At 40.5% G+C, this 16,992-nt stretch overlaps 1 protein-coding gene across 1 annotated transcript in view; it reads left to right on the top strand.

Annotated features, from left to right (window-relative positions):
• The window catches only part of LOC149285096 (alpha-1D adrenergic receptor-like), a 74,604-nt gene that overhangs the window by 27,724 nt on the left and 29,888 nt on the right, over positions 1-16,992 (top strand). The gene's annotated exons all lie outside the window — the stretch shown is intronic.

The raw sequence follows: 16,992 nt of genomic DNA, 5'->3' as shown, positions 1-16,992 counted from the left end.
CAGGACTTGCTCTCCTCCATTAGCATATTTTGCACAATGAGTCTCTCCTTATTCGCCTTTATTCTACATTATATGACCTTGAGATATTAACATACAAATGTATCAACGATTGGAAACTAAAAGTAAAATAATGGATATAGAAACAGCTGAAAATTAGTTTATAAATTAAATTTTGTAAATACATTTTTTTTATGTAAATGCCTTAATAGGTTAGATAAATAGCTATTTTATTCATTCATTCATTCATTCGTCTTGATTTTTGATGCACTGAAAAGGCCACAATCTCTCCTTTCTCTTTATCTTCTCTATCTCTCCCCTTTTTCATATCTCACCTTTCCACCTTTGCGTTTTTCTTTTTACTTAACATGGTGGTTCCATGGTGGGAGCGCGAGATCTGTTTCAGTGCTGCGACTTCATTGCAGAGCATGGGATATGACATCTATTCCTGACGCTCGCACTCCCTTTTTTTTGAGCTGTCTAGAAGGAGATCCATGATTTCCTGCTCCTACAGTAATAGGCACCCCGCTGGTTAAGGTGCCCCAGGTGTGTGCCTTGGCCACCTGGTACTAAGACTGGCCCTGGGCTCCTGCCTCCCTTCAGTTGCCACCCTGTCCAATGGAGGACCAAGAAGATTCAGCACTCCTGCAGGTCTTTTGGCCAAGGAGTGCAGCTCAGATCAAGTAATTCATTGTGGTATCTTCTGGAGTTTTGTTCTTTGTTTCACCTGCATGTCAGAGGTCAATAAAAAAAATCTGAAGCGTCTAAATATACGAATCACAGAAAATGTCAAATCATAGAAAATGTAGCCCTAGATATAATCAGCAAGTGAAAATGCATTTTGTAAAAAAAAAAAAGAAACTATTTTTGATAAATGTACGTAAATAATATTGAGAATAAAATAAGAAACTATTCCCTTTTCATTGTATTACTATCTAAAAACCCGAGTAACCTTAAGGTTAGGGATAGTTAGCAAGAATGTCTGTATGTTATGTAATGACACTTTACCCCCCCTTCAGGAATAATTTACACAAAAAGCCAGACTAGCTTTAAACCCAAACCAGATGCAAAAGGATCATCCGGCAGATGGGACCATCCTGTAAAAATACAAAAAAAACATTCGCCCAATTAATCTTAATGAAGTATGAATTCTGCAAAGTGTCAACAGTGCACAGGTATAGATCAAAAGAGACTTCCCGTAGATTCACAATTCTCAAAAAGTATTTTCAATTCTAGATTTCCTAAAGTCAAATAGTCCCATGTCCATTTTACGGTTGGCAAAGTGGACCAGAAGAGCCAACCATGGATCTCCTACGCGTTGGCACTGAAGGATGCCCCTCAAAAGCGAAGAACGGCTCCATCTTAACTCCGCCATATAAAAGTCTTGTCCATTTAACACACTTATGTGAAAAAGGAAAGCGGCTCGTTTACTTCTAAATACTGAAATGATCTACATTTAGAGTATAAATGTGAATTTGATAAACTCCCTTGCACTTTATGAAAGTATAAAAATGAACACTTATTAGGAACAAGTTGAACAACCTGAAAGTAATGATTATAATAATAATTACAGAGTTTTAGATGTTCTTTTACTCCCTGTGACATTCAAAGCACTTTAGAAAATGGTTGATTTGGTTAAATCAAGAAAAAGATCAAAGACAGCAGTAAGTAAAAGTCATCCAGTAAGTCCTTGTCAGCCAGATGTGCCAGAGCTATAAAAAAACAATAAAATAGATGACCCTCTTTTAGGTCTTTGACGAGCAATTCTTGACTCCCTGTGGGGGGAGGCATTGATTTATGAACAGAAGCCTGCTTTCCTGTGCACTTTGGGAACTCTGTTATAGGTTGGGTAGACAGAAAATCCTGGGGTCCCATGAAAGCCGTGTTTAGGGACCCTCCACATGTATGCATCCTGTTTTAGATCTAAATATTATGTAGAAAATAAATGCAATTTAGCTCAAAATACGAACCATTGGAATGTTAACAGAAACAACTTGAGAATGCTCAGTAGTAAAAAAATAAAAAAAAAACAGAAATTAGGGCAACTTTCAAAGGGCCCAATTCTGCACCAAGAAGTCTTGAAGGCCCCTTAAGACCTGAGGGCCACCTGCACCGCAAGGGCTACATGGCCCTGTGCTATACCCCCTGGAGCCGGGGCAGAATGCAGACTGTCAGGAGCTCTTTCATAATGCTTACCTTTGTTATTCTGTATCTGTATGAAATGTTTTTCCCGGGAAGGCCAGACATTTTAAATGACATTAAAGACTAAGAATAAAACAAATCTGTCAGTAAAAGTAAAACAAATCTGTACGGTGATACACAACATGTATGGGTATTTTATCGAGGAAACAAAAAAGTTTAAAAAAGCATAACATTTTCCAGTACCAGAAATGCTGAGCCAAAGCTGCTTGCCATTGGTTTCCTTGACCTCCGGAAAATGTAAGTGCTGTTTATGTCCCTAAACTGAATGTTTAGCTGTATCTATAGCTATGAATATTTGTCCGACAGCACAATACAATAACACAATACACAATAACATTTTATAAAATCAATTGCCTTTTTTTCATTGTTTTTTGGCTCTCTTGTCTTCAAATGCCATTGAAGGTCTTTTAATGGTAAAGGTAAAAATGGAACCAGATAATGGTAAAAATAGCGCGCTTTTTAAAATTATCTTTCTTCTATGCATGGTTTCTATATAATTATGGGACAAATGTTCATATATTTTATCGTTTAGTCTTGTTCCCTAGATTTAAGTTGTTTTTTTTCTCCTGGCCAAGAAATTGGGACAATGAGTCACAATCCGTTGGCTTTTTCTGTTCTTGGATGGCTTTTTAAAAAAAAAATCTATTCTTAGAATTCTCTTGATAGCAATAAGAGTATTTCTGGTAGCTGGAGACGGTATTTTTTTCTCCCAGAAAAAGACTCTTTTGAGGATGTTGCTGTGTAGTCTCTATGTCCTTCCTGCTGTGTCTATTCAAACACGGAGTGTAGTCATCCTGTGAAACCGACTATATGCTTGAGGTTTGAGAACTTGCTGAGTTGACGCCATGGGTCAAGTAGCATTTGCCTTGTGGACGAAGTCCTATGAGAAATATATATTTTACTTGAAACATGAAATGCAGTGTTATATACAACAATGTAGTTTAGTATTTTGTTCTTGTAAGTGGCCATTGTAGGCAGTCATGTGATTTTTCAGAGGTTCTTCCCTCCTCATGGAAGACTTTCTTCATCTCAATGCTTACAATGTCCTTTTAACCTAATAAAGTAATTTCTGCTTCCTCGATAGGCTTTCATTGTTTAGATGGTCCCTCTGAGTAATTAAGCCTGAGTCATTCTATTTGTTACCACATTAGGCTAGGATAACAGAACACATACACATGGCTGAAAAGCAACTGTCTAAAAAACCATTTATTACCAAAATTCAATGATTTTTGAAAAAAATTTTTTAAACTAATAATAAAAAAGTGGTGGTATTTCTTCGCCACACAGATTTACTTTAGAGGAGAAAGACAAGCCCTGGATAGTAAGAGGAAGGGCTGCATGACTGGGCCTGTATTAACTAGAAGCGTGCTGGCCAGGTTTTAAAGGGTCATTTAAGGGACATCCTATGGGGTCCCACATCCTCGTATGGGTGGGGTTTTGGTGGCTATTTAGGGGACCGTTTTCCCACCACTGATCAGAAATCTGTTAATCAGAGGATAAACCAAAACATTTCCCGCCCTCCCTCCCCAATTTTAATCTGTTTGTATCTGTCTGCAGTGTACGGCAGAATTTTGAGATAGGTATGCTGAGTTTACAATTGGTTGCTATGCCAACATTCATGTTCAATTGGCTTTCCCCACGGGTTCAGTCCCTGGGGGAACTTTCGAAGGGTAGGGTGTTCCGACCCAACGGTCTCCGTTTGGAATTTGGCGGGATATCCCTACAAGATGTTGTTTGGTTATGGTTTTACACAGGGGCGTAACTAGACGCCTCAGGGCCCGGGTGCGAGAATCAACTAATTCAACAAATTCAATTTACGTATTGAATCATATCTGTAAAAAAATCAAAGAAAAAGGGGCGCATGTACAAAGGGCATAATCCAGGGGTGTCCAAGTTTTTTCTGCAGTGGGCCACTTCATCAGAATTGTATACGTGCGCGGGCCGCACTCATTTTTCACTGTGACAAAAAATATGGCCTTTAATAAAATATGCGGATTAAAATAAAGTAAAATGACACAAAACCTTTACTCTTCCTCTCACTGATTTCTGGGCCTTGAAAGTTTTGCGACTACAAATTCAGGATTCCCTAGATTTATTCTAGGGATGAACTAAAATGAAAATTCTGGACCAAAACATTCAGGGTTCACTTAGCCAAAACCGAAAATGACCCCCACCTTTAAAAATAATAATAAAAACAGTAAATGCTGGTACCTAGGCATGATGGGACTGTGCTCGCTGTGATTGCTGTTAGCAATCACACTCCTATCATGCCAAGTCAGCCAGTACATGCTGGTACAGGCTGGCTGTAAGTGATGTGCAGACCCCATACTGCTGGCAGCATCACTACACAAGGAGGGCAGCTAGCTAGGTTTCAGCATGTACTGGCTGACTTGGCATGATAGGAGTGTAATTGCTAACAGTAGTCACAGTCCCATCATGCCTAGGTTCCAGCACTTCATTCACAGATTCATTCCCTTACCTGCACTGCAGCTCCTCGATGCCGCTCACAGACTTCAGCAGGGGGCGCGGCCTCCCTCTGCCTTCTCTGCTAAAGCACAGAGGAAGTAGGATGTCACGTGAACTCCGCTTCCTCTGTGCAGTCCAGAAGACCCTCCCACAAGTAAGTAGCAGGGCTTGAGGTGCGGCTCGCGTAAGATCGGTTGCCCTGGCTGCCGATCTTACGGGGGCCGCACCTCGAGGTCTTGCGGGCCGCATTTGGCCCGCGGGCCGCATGTTGGACGCCCCTGCCTTATTTAAAAAAAAAAAAAAACGGAAAAAAGATTTCGGGCGGCCCCTTGGTTTGGGCCCCCCTGCCGCCGGGGCCCGGTCGCAGTCGCGACCCCTGCGACCCCGGTAGTTCTGCCACTGGTTTTACATGTTATTAATGCATAACCTATCTCTTGTTTTATTAATGTATTTTCTTGCACTTGTCACAGTAATAAAGCACTGTGGCCTTACACTTTTTCCAACGACCTCATGTCTCCTGTGTTTTATTTCATGTCTTTTCGCTGTATGTTAATATATAGTGCCCGAGTCATGAGGACTCCATACCATATATCCATACCTCCATATCCATACCTATGTTTTTGGAAGTATGGATGGTATGGTGGGTAAGGAATGGGGCTTAATGGGACATTTTACCCCATTTTACGGTAAAATAAGCGATTTGGGGCAGGATGAAAGTATTTTATTTACACGCACATTACTAATGTACAGACTGAAGCTAATGAACATACATTTGTAAACACAATTATAGCCCATGTCTAAAGCTAATCATTAGCCATGCGTCAGAAGTCACGTTTTCACAGACATTAGACATGGATAGAAATCATCAGAGCGTTGAGTAAAAACGTGCATGCTGGCGAGTATTTCGTTACCACGCGTTCTAACGCCATCGGCGACAGGCCGTCTTTAAAAACAACGTCCCATTGACCATTGATCCGGGACCAGGACAGCATCACAGCTGCTTGCGGTGTTTGTAACAACGTAACGCTTGTAAAACAACAAAACCAGAAGAAGAAGAATTATGTCGGACAATGAGCTTCGTTTGTGGTTTGTACGGCCGGGTCCTTGCCGAACGCGCCATCCGTTCCAGTTTTCCCAGAGTAGTAGCCACAGGAACATGCACTTTATTGACATCTGCTGTAATTGATGAATAAAGGGCAAACCACCATGAGATCCAATTGCATCTTTCACCAGCTGCAGAACGCTTTGATCTCGGGATTCGGCTTCTCCGTGGCCATGTGCCTGCTCTTACGGCCTCTTAAGTACCAGATAGTAAATCCCGTCCTGTCTGCACGCTACAAATCCTGAACGTTGAGAGGCATATCCGTGGCCAGAAAAGTATGGGTCAGCCGTCGTGTTGACTGGAGGCATGCGGCTTCAAATCAAAGATGCGTAAAAGTGCCAGAGAACTGTTTTACCCCGGCTGTGCTGACAACAGGAGCAATTATAACATTATACCTTTATAAAAACAACACATGCTTCTTCTGTCTAGGTTTGTCCTACTGGCATTAAAGCTGCTGTTCCACTTAGACAAAATGTTAAAGGGACAGTTTACTGCCCCTGATGCCGCCACGAAAGAATTGATAGTACTCTCCCTCTGTGTGTTCATTAATATGCATTCGTCAAAAAATCGGGAAAAAAAACCATGTAAGGTAGAAGCTGCAGCCCTGCAGCTGCACTCCTCCTGCTTAAATTAGCCAATCAGCTGCGGGAAAATGCCCCCATTGAAATCAATGGGTGTGTTTTCCGCTCATGGGCATGGCGGTTTGCTGGGGAAGTGCTGGAGGTGACTGTTGGTAAATGGGGATGGGGTGGGAAAAAGGGGCAAGAGCACATGAGGGCATTCTACAAACCCCCTCTTGTATTTGCATAGGATGGGTGGAGTGTCCCTTTTTTGTACTCGTTACACGGAAAACCCTTGATAGGTCTATTGTTTTATTGTTTCCTCTGATGGGTTAATCATATCAAAACAACACGGAAACTTTTAGTTTCTTCAGCAACAACCTATCAGTTCCTGATTTTATGTCACATGACATTTAAGCATTCCCTAGAAATTATTACCCCAGTTCGGAGGAGGCAGTGGTGGCAGAGCTCAGGGCAGTGTGGAAGATAAATATGGCTCTGGCATATGAGAGGGGGGGCTGTTAGTACTCTCCTAAAAGAACATTAATGTCATTTAAAAAATGGCTAAGCTGTTCCTTTGAAATTATTTTGTTTGTGGTTAGTTTTGGTATAAATGAAAAACTATATTTTCTTATTTTTTTGCCTCCACCTCAAACCACCTGAAAAAATATATTTGTATTTATATACTAGGAAAATCAACATGCTGGCTATCAATTATTCATTAACACAGATTAATAGACAGCATGAACACAAACGTGCCCTTTAAAAGGGTAGAAATATATATTTTGGAGTGAAACGGATTAAAATAAATCAATATGCTTTCTTTTTATTACGAAAATTAGCTAGCGGGCTGATGTTACTCATCTAAGAAAAATATTTGTCATTGACTGAATTGTAGTTTATAGAAGACTTCAAATAGACCAAAAACGATTTGGATAGACTTTTCATTTAGTTTTTGGTCTATTTGTTTTCAGACAAATTTATTTTCCTCCCCTTTAAGTTCAGATGAAATTCAGAGGTTTTTTCAATTCGGAAACAAAATTTGGACACTGACCCTCATTCACTTTCTCACTCCCTCACACTCTTACACACACTCTCATTCTCGTACACACTCTCTTACACACCCTTTCACACTTTCTCTTAATGTCTCCACCAACCAACCACTTCCATGCCCCCATCCTTTTCCACAGCTCTACTTTTTGTCTTGTCTCTTCTTGTTCTTCCCTTCTTCTGTCTTCTTTCATCTTTCTTGATCTGCTTCTCCCCGCCAAGCGCTGTATTATCCTTGAGAGCCCTTCTTGCAAAATGGACTGAGCCTCCACCGTTTGGAGGAATAAGGGAGAGGCTGCCCCCTTTTGCGGAAGTTCTCCAAGTGGCCTGAGTAATGCAGATGAATTCGTGGAGAAAGAGAAAAGCTCTCCACACAAATAAGTGTTCAGATTTTGTTTCAAATCAAAAACACCCTTTGAATTTTGTCCGAACCAAAAGAGCAGGAAATTAAATTCATTGTTTAAAAAAAAAATGAATGGCCCAAAACAAAACAAAAAAAAGTCCAAATCTGGTCCATTTCTGGTCCATTTGTACGAGTCTAATGTGCACCGTTCAGTCCTATGCATTTACAGAAATACATTTACAGAACACATAGGAAAAGCACATAGGAGCACACAAAGGATCCAGTCATACTGTAAATGCTGCCTAACCTCCTGGCCGCTTTAAACCCCCTGGTGGCTGTATGTGGGATTGCAAGTAAGACACCATAAAAGCTACAGGCAATGGCACAAAAGAGGCATGTTTTAAAATATCTTAGCAAATAATACATAGATAGAGGGACAGAGCTGGACCAGGACTAAGTGACATTGTCACTTTAAGGCCAAAGGCCACCAAACGACCTACAAGCAGCACACCTCGGGACTCAACCCGCAGCTGGAGGCAGTATCGGTAACCGCCCCGGTGGTAATTTGGCCTGATAGTGTGTTTAGTTAATATTAAAGGGACTCCAGCGGCCTGAGCTGCACCACCAACCATGAATCCCCATGAAAGTATTTTGTAAGTACTTCATTATGCATTCTTTAGCCGAAAGATTTTTTTCATGTTAAACTATACTGATAAGTATAAATATTTATATCTTCCCCTTGCCGATGGCGGAGCAATAGATCTACATTAATAGTAATAATGTCAGAAGCAAAAGATTCTTACATTCATAATTCTTCCTGTAATTTTGTGCTTATTCTGGCGTTGAGTGAAGAAACCATCCAATACTTTACTTCTTTAGGCAGATCTGTCACTTTTTCCCCATTTTTTTCAACACTAAACAATGAAATGTGATGTTTACACCGTGGGAGTAGAACCCCTTGTTTTCCAGGTCTGCATGGCTATTCCTCCCCATTAAATTTTCATTCTTCTATAAGCTGCAGATTGTTGTTGGTTGGTCCAGGCAGCCTTTGCAAGGGTGCTGGTGTAAGAAATTCATATTATTGGTGTTCCGAAACAAGAGTCCTATGAACATATGGAACGTGGAACGTTCTGGAATGCTTCCACGGACAAGGAATGGGCCAAAGAGAATGTGGATACATTTAGGTGATAGCACTATTTAGAAATCATAGAATGGCAACCTAATTATAAAGACTATTTTGAAGATGGCTGCACAACGATAGTGTAAAGGATCATACTACAAACATCTGGGTTATCCCTATAAAGGCAAAATCTCAGGCTCTCTGGGTGTAGGGGCAAAATCTCAAGGTGAAGGGGCAAAATCTCAGGGTCTCGGGTGAAGGGGCAAAATCTCAGGCTCTCGGGGTGAAGGGGCAAAATCTCAGGGTCTCAGGAGAAGGGGCAAAAGCTCAAGGTGAAGGGGCAAAAGCTCAGGGTCTCGGGTGAAGGGGCAAAATCTCAGGCTCTCGGGGTGAAGGGGCAAAATCTCAGGGTCTCAGGAGAAGGGGCAAAATCTCAAGGTGAAGGGGCAAAATCTCAGGGTCTCGGGTGAAGGGGCAAAATCTCAGGCTCTCGGGGTGAAGGGGCAAAATCTCAGGGTCTCAGGAGAAGGGGCAAAATCTCAAGGTGAAGGGGCAAAATCTCAGGGTCTCGGGTGAAGGGGCAAAATCTCAGGGTCTTGGGAGAAGGGGCAAAATCTCAGGGTCATGCAGTCTGGAGCCGACTCCTTCATACTCTACATTGATCTGATAATACTTAAGATACCTAATGTCATGGTTGATATCCCTGCTTGAATACTCAATGTTATAATGTTACTCAATTAAGTGTATCTTTAAATAATCCCAAATCAAGGTATTAGAGGCTAAAACATTTTGATGAGATGCTACACAGAAGATTCTCAATGGGCTATTAAAGTGTTAACATTTAAAGAGTCTCGGGGATAGTTCATTTAGAAAGTTCCCAGGTACTGTGATGAAAGTCCCGGAGAAGAAGGTATCGGACGTCCCTTTATCAGAGTAGAATGTTTCTGTGGTATGGATAACCCCGATGTCCGTAGTACCATCCTTCACGCTCTCGTTCTTTCACCCCCATTGTGCGGTCATCTTCAAAAAAAGTCTTTATAATCCGAGTCTGGTTGCCATTCTTTGATTTTTAAACTGAGGAAATTGTATTTGACACCCGAAGTATTATTTATTTGAACAATTAAGTATCGTAACAGCAGGCCATACACAAGATGTCAAAATCACGGGAAATTCAACTTAGAGATTTAATTTGGCCAAAAAAATAGTAAGGTTAAGAATCACAGTTAACAGGGAAACAGAATATGTCCTTGACTTTTATTAAGATGGTGGAAGCCAAGTAAAGTGAACAATCCTTCCAAAATGTTTTGTAATGTTACATTCTTTCATAGTTGTATATTTCAAATACATATTTTAATTAAGCTCTTTTATAAACGGACAAATCGTCGTTCCAGCCTGAAAAATGGTGTGCTTTTACTCCTTTGGCCAATATTGTCTTTCCCTTACTCAAGACGTTCCTTCTGATGAAGACCCCACGATGGTCAAAAACGTTGATCTTCTGCTGGGGAAGCGGGAAATCATGTTGTAGGATATGTATGGAGCTGTTTTTTTAATATATTTCTGGTAATATTAAACCAAACCAACATCTACCACCCTCCACCAACCCAAAACTCACCCAACAGTGGCTAGAAGGCACCACTGGACACCATACTTTTGCCCAGGAACCCTGAAAGGTTTCTCTAAAAACATAGTGGTCCCAGGAACATTACTGATCTACTTAATAGAGAATCACGGTGTGACTTCTATCATACTACATTAGACATGTCCAATGTTTAGTACAAAACAAGGTCTACCAGCCATTTGGAATCGCACATAGGGTTGGTCAACGTTCTTAGGTGGCCACAAGAGACATTGAAGCAAGTTTCTCTAGACAATTCTATTTCTTTATGCACCGTGTGTGGCTTTCCTCGACCGCTGTCCAGCCCTTACAGCTACTGAGCAGTCAGCCTGCTCTTGACTTTAATAAGAACGCTACCGAAGCTTATTATATGTTCCGTTCACATATTTAGCTCGTAATAATTGGAACAGCATGGTTCCTTAATCTCCCCAGCCCCGTCTTGAAGTAAGAGAACATTAATCTCATTATATACTCGTGTGCCACTCCCCTGGCGCTAAATACTGTAATAAGGTTACATAGCCCAGTTCTCTTCTGCCCCCATCAAACATCCAGCGTATAAAAATAATGTATTATTTAATAACTACATTACATTACATGTAACAACTAACACGCAACACACAATGTGGGATAGGGGTGCAAGGGTTAAGGATTATACGGCATGAATGTTTTGTTATACTGTAGGTATGTTCGATGGGCGTAATGGAGAATAACTTTGGGTAAAGGGAATTTTTCAATTTTATTTTTATGTTGTATTGGAGATTCTAGAAGTTTATTTTGAGAAGTTTATTTTGAGATTCTAGAAGTTTATTTTGAGAAGTTTATTCTAGAAGTTTATTTTTGAGAAGTTTATTTTATATTGTATTGGAGATTCTAGAAGTTTATTATGTGCCAGCATATAGGGAGTGAGCGGTTTTATTTCCCAAATCTTACTTTTTTAAATTAACTTACTTCAAATTTTACAATATAGAGAGGGTTCAGTTCATCAAACGCCACCCCCTCGTGAAACAGTTTTGTCTTTTCACATACAATTCATTTTTTTGTCACAAAGATTGCAAGATTTATACGAAGCACATTCTGTGACCATAGTAAGCCTTTTTTTTTTATTTTATAAAAATTGCTATTTTTTTATTTTTTTAACCAAGAGTCCCAATGGTAGAGAGAGTACGCACACTAAAAAAAGAATACTCCCCAACAATAAATGTTAGGTGCAGCGTGCTGAAAGAATAAGCAAAATATATGAGACGCAGTCCTTAACATCTTAAAAATATAATAATAATATTATATATATTTATTAATCATACATTGCCAACCTTTCAACCCATCTGAGGTCTTCATTAGAAAGGGAAAGATCGTATCTGCCACTTGGACATGTTTTCCAAAATTAAGCTTCAGTAGAACAATGTCTTTATTAGTGCAAATTTTTAATATTATCAACTTTGTAGTTATTTTGTCTGTTTTTTTATTTTGTTTGGAAATGGCTTTTCAAATTTCAAATCCCATTAAGTCAAGATTTTTGCAAACCTAATAGCGGAGGACATATTAATTTCCAGCTTCTGTGTATCTAATGCTGTGTCATTAAAAACCGTGCGGTTAAAATATTACATTTCACATCAATAGAAGACATGTGGATGAGGTCTAGGATTTTTAGTGTCACAGGGATGCCTCCCGGGAATTCTTTTATTTATTTTTTTTCTTTAATACTAGCCGCTATTATCGCATTCTGAAAAACAATAACCTTGTTACGCCTTTCTTTTTTTTATTTTAAAACAAAAGCATGTTCAGTAATAACATTCCGCCCGGCGGGTATAATGCCGCAATGACCATACCTGGGAACTCTCCAGGTTTGACCCAGAGATCTCCTGGGTGATGCACCGCTTCTCCGATTCAAGACCCAAATTCTATGGGTCGCTGGAGCGAGGTCTTGACACGCCCGGTTCCCCACCCTATTTTCCCTTTAAATGGGGGTGTTTCCTGCTGACATCACCAGGAACGCCCCTGACATCACCAGGAACGCCCATCGACATCACCAGGAACACCCACCAACATCAGCGGGCAGTCCTGGCCGCGTCCCGCAAGGGAAGGCTCCGGGTAGCCGGAGTTAAGAAGTTCCCAGGTATGACCATTACTTGTGCCAGACTTTAGGGTATGAAATAAAACTCCAAGCTCAATCTTGTGGAGTTTTGTAGCCGGTATTCCTGGTGTTTTTTTTTTTAAACTTCGTGTTTTTCCCATTTTAGAAATTTCGGTGCTTGAATTTGTAACATTCCAGGCCGGACCTCTTGTCCCCTGTCTGGGAAACAGATTGATATGTTTTAGGCGGTACGAAAAAGACAAAACTGAAATACGGCCGGTACTTCGGCTGCCAATGAACACAAAGTAATTAAAGACGCGGCTGTAAAGAGAGACTCGAGCTTCGACATGCCAAACATGCCAATCCCGTGCATTTCTGGCCCACGTCACACACGGGATCACAGCAAGATCCAAGTCGATCTCTCTTTTATGGATGCTCAGCGACCAATTTTAAACCAGCATATAATGTAAGAAAGTTTAACTTTACTGAGGGGGTGGTAGATAAGTGGAACAGCCACCCAGCAGAAGTAGAAGAAGCGAATACAGTGAGGGAATATAAACACGCATGGGGTGGGCATATGGCTCCTGAATCTAAGACAAGACAGATTAAGGTTTGAATGGTTAAGGAATGAGTAGAATGATATGAATGATTATATCGTCACCATTGAGACACTAGTTTGTACTAGACGGAGTATGGGTAATAAACCCACTAAATGATGAGTAATGCTGGCACATGAATAATTGGGTAATCGGCATTGAGAAATTATTATATACTAGACCGAGCAGTGGTAGTAAGCCCACTAAGCGATGAATAATACGGGCGCATGAATAAACGGATAGTCGTCATTGAGAAAATATGATGTACTAGACCGAGCACGAATACTAGTAGCAGGAAAGTGATAGGAAGCCGATGAACAATGCTGGCCGTGCATCGTCACCTAGAAACGGACTGTGTTGTAATAAAGGTATTTATCCCGCTGTAAGGTTACAAGGAACCAGTCTACGGAATCCCTTTTTAAGCCATTGAATGTCTGAAACTCTCTTATAGGAAAACAATAGACAAAGCAGAGGAGACACGAACACTAACAACATATCAAATGAACTATTCAGTAAATTGCCTGCCAACTCTGTAACGTCAGGGCTCAGATACCAGGATCCGCATAGGTCAATAGATATTGGTTCACCAGAAACCCAGCCAACATAAAAAAATATATTGTATTCATTTCTGTTATAGAACAGTTCTAGTTTTCAGCTAAGATAATGTTTTTACACACTATTTGTATTTGTTATATTAGCTTAATCTACTAGATAAATACATCGACTGCAATTATACTGTGGCAAACAAAAGAATGGCTCAGTCTTAATCGCCCAAAGGGACCTTCAGATTAATGGAAGTAAATGGTGGGAAGGACTTCATTAGTTAAAGAGGACTTCATCAGCATTGCCAACAGCTCAGTGTGGTGTTTATGCAGAGAAAGTCTCCTGAAATATCACGTCTGGCTTCACTGCTGACCTACAAAGTATAAATACAGTATATATGAACAGCACAAGCAGCATGCGTCCGGTTTATGTGCCAGGCAGTGAGTATTGGGACTCAGCTTGAGTAAGAGGGCATTCATTAACAGAGTATCATATACCTCATGGTCTGGACGCTGCTATCATTGCACTCGTTCCGGGTTTTAATGTGAGATTTAAATGTAAATTCCCCCTAGTAATGCCTATGGGTGTGACATCGCAGTGGCACGGTGTGACATCGCAGTGGTAAGGTGTGACATCGCAGTGGCAAGGTGTGACATCGCAGTGGTAAGGTGTGACATCGCAGTGGTAAGGTGTGACATCGCAGTGGCAAGGTGTGACATCGCAGTGGCAAGGTGTGACATCGCAGTGGTAAGGTGTGACATCGCAGTGGTAAGGTGTGACATCGCAGTGGTAAGGTGTGACATCGCAGTGGTAAGGTGTGACATCGCAGTGGCAAGGTGTGACATCGCAGTGGTAAGGTGTGACATCGCAGTGGGAAGGTGTGACATCGCAGTGGCACGGTGTGATATCGCAGTGGCACGGTGTGACATCGCAGTGGCACGGTGTGACATCGCAGTGGTAAAGTGTGACATCGCAGTGGCACGGTGTGACATCGCAGTGGTAAGGTGTGACATCGCAGTGGCACGGTGTGACATCGCAGTGGCACGGTGTGACATCGCAGTGGTAAGGTGTGACATCGCAGTGGCACGGTGTGACATCGCAGTGGTAAGGTGTGACATCGCAGTGGCACGGTGTGCCTGGATTGTCTCCGGTCCATGTTGTTTCTAAGCTGATCGGCCCTGGACTGAAAAAAAAAAAAAGAAAGAAAAAAAGCTAAATTCCTCTTTTTTTAAAGAGAAAACAAATCTCCATACTGTAAAGGAACACGATGTATTCCGCGCAGCCCAGCTGCACGCAGCGTCTTCATAACCTGGTTTAACCGTGTAACCGTTTCCGAGCTACCAGAAACCACACGGCCATCCAGCCCCGTGTATCAAACGGAAGCATTTGACGTCCCGGAGCCCGGGGGGTTAAAAGTGAGGCATTTTCTTACAATAACACAGAATGAAAAGCTTCGCATTTTTAGCGAACTTCCATTTCTCACGGTTTAGTGGAAATATGATTTATTGAAGAAAGGAAACGCCAAACAAAGTTCAGCCCGTGAGCCTCATAGTGACCTTAATGAAATACCCAAGTGCTCAGTTTGCATTAAAACCCCATGAAAGAAGCACAGAAAGGATCAAAGGTAGAATAAAAGTGCTACTTATATACTTTGTACCCTGGTGGCTATATGTGGAATTGCAGTTTACATTATTATTATTATTGATTTATATAGCGCCTTCACATTACATAGTGCTGGATTTAAAGTGGAGAATGCACCTGAGGTTCAATCCTTTTCATATGGAGTGAAAAAAAAGGTTTTAAGAGCTTCTTCTGAAAATTATAATACTATAAGATACATAAGATACATAAGGATATACATAAGACTGTATATATATATATATATATATATAAATAAATATATACATAAGACTATATATATAAATATATATCAATATATATAAATATAAATATATATAAATATATATCAATATATACATAAGACTGTATATATATCTATAAATAAATATAAATATATATATATATATATATATATATATATACATAAGACTGCTATATAAAACTTCTTCCTATAGCTTGAAACAGTTATATTATTATCATTATTATTTATTGAGTTATGAAGCGCCGTCATATTCTGTAGCGCAGTACAATGGGGTACAATTCAAATAATCAGCTCTGAACGTTACATTTTGTTTGCTTTTTAAGTAACTACCCTGATTCTTATGGCCGCTTTTTCACAGATGCAGTGACTGTTTGAAATAATTTTTGGAAAAACAAAATACTTCAATATGACTAATGTGCGTTGTTTGGTCTAGCTGTACGAATGCGCTCCTTTGCCCGATAAATTTTTGTTAAATCACTGTTTTTGCAAGAGATAGATTGGAAGCGGATTTGATGATTTGTAAGTAGAAAGCCAACGAACACAATGAGATTCCAGAGAAAACAAACACAAAATCTAATTTAAGGAATTGCTGTTTTGTCATTAGAACTCGCTGGATTGCAGGGGTTCTGTGCATCTTATTTCCATTCATTACGTTTCATAGCCGCTTACAAAATATTCCCTTCTAAATGAGTATAAAATGGATAAAACTGTGAAAATCCTAATCTGTTTTACGGCTAAAACAATGCCAGATTTTTATATGAAATAGTTAACCGGATCACCCATTAATGGGCGGCTGAGATCGATCCAGACTGGGAATGTTCTGAAGGCTTATTATAAAAAGTACAATGTATAGGGAATTTGTTAACGGTAACTTCACACGTAAAAGGCTAGACTATTAAAGCTGGAGTGGAGAAGAGCCAAACGGAATGTTGACTTCCAATGTTGAGAAAACAGATAATAGACTATTAAAGTAAAGAAAAGGCAGCAAAAAAAATAATAATGTATTCGGGTTTCCAAGCAGGAATCGAGCAGACGGTGTTGTAACGTAGATCAGGGCTGCGCCGCTCCTTGAGGACCACGAGAGTCCTCGTTTTTTGGCCATGACTGTTGTAGCTTCGATTCTCCGGGCTGGGCTTAACTCCCCATTAAAAACCCCCCAATAATGACACCGCACACCATAAATATGGATGAGAAAAGGCCACAGCCAATTTTATTTATTAGAGTCATTGTCACGCCAAAACCTGAAACAATAAACATCGGTGCGTTAACAAGGACAATGACTCAAAACACAAACATGTAAATATATACAATAAACACCCAAGCTTGCCAAGCAATCCAGGTACCATAACCAAATACCACTTAAGGAAGGGACATACCGAGATGCCCCCACCCTGACCTGAGGTTCCAGCACTGACAGCCAAGAACCTCCCACCAGATGTTACCAA

Source organism: Sceloporus occidentalis, unplaced genomic scaffold, assembly GCF_023333645.1.
Source record: "Sceloporus occidentalis isolate IW3139 unplaced genomic scaffold, rSceOcc1.0.p SCAF_84, whole genome shotgun sequence".
Classification (NCBI taxonomy): domain Eukaryota; kingdom Metazoa; phylum Chordata; class Lepidosauria; order Squamata; family Phrynosomatidae; genus Sceloporus; species Sceloporus occidentalis.
Note: the sequence above shows the minus strand (reverse complement) of the source record. Positions and strands in the feature narration are given on the sequence as shown.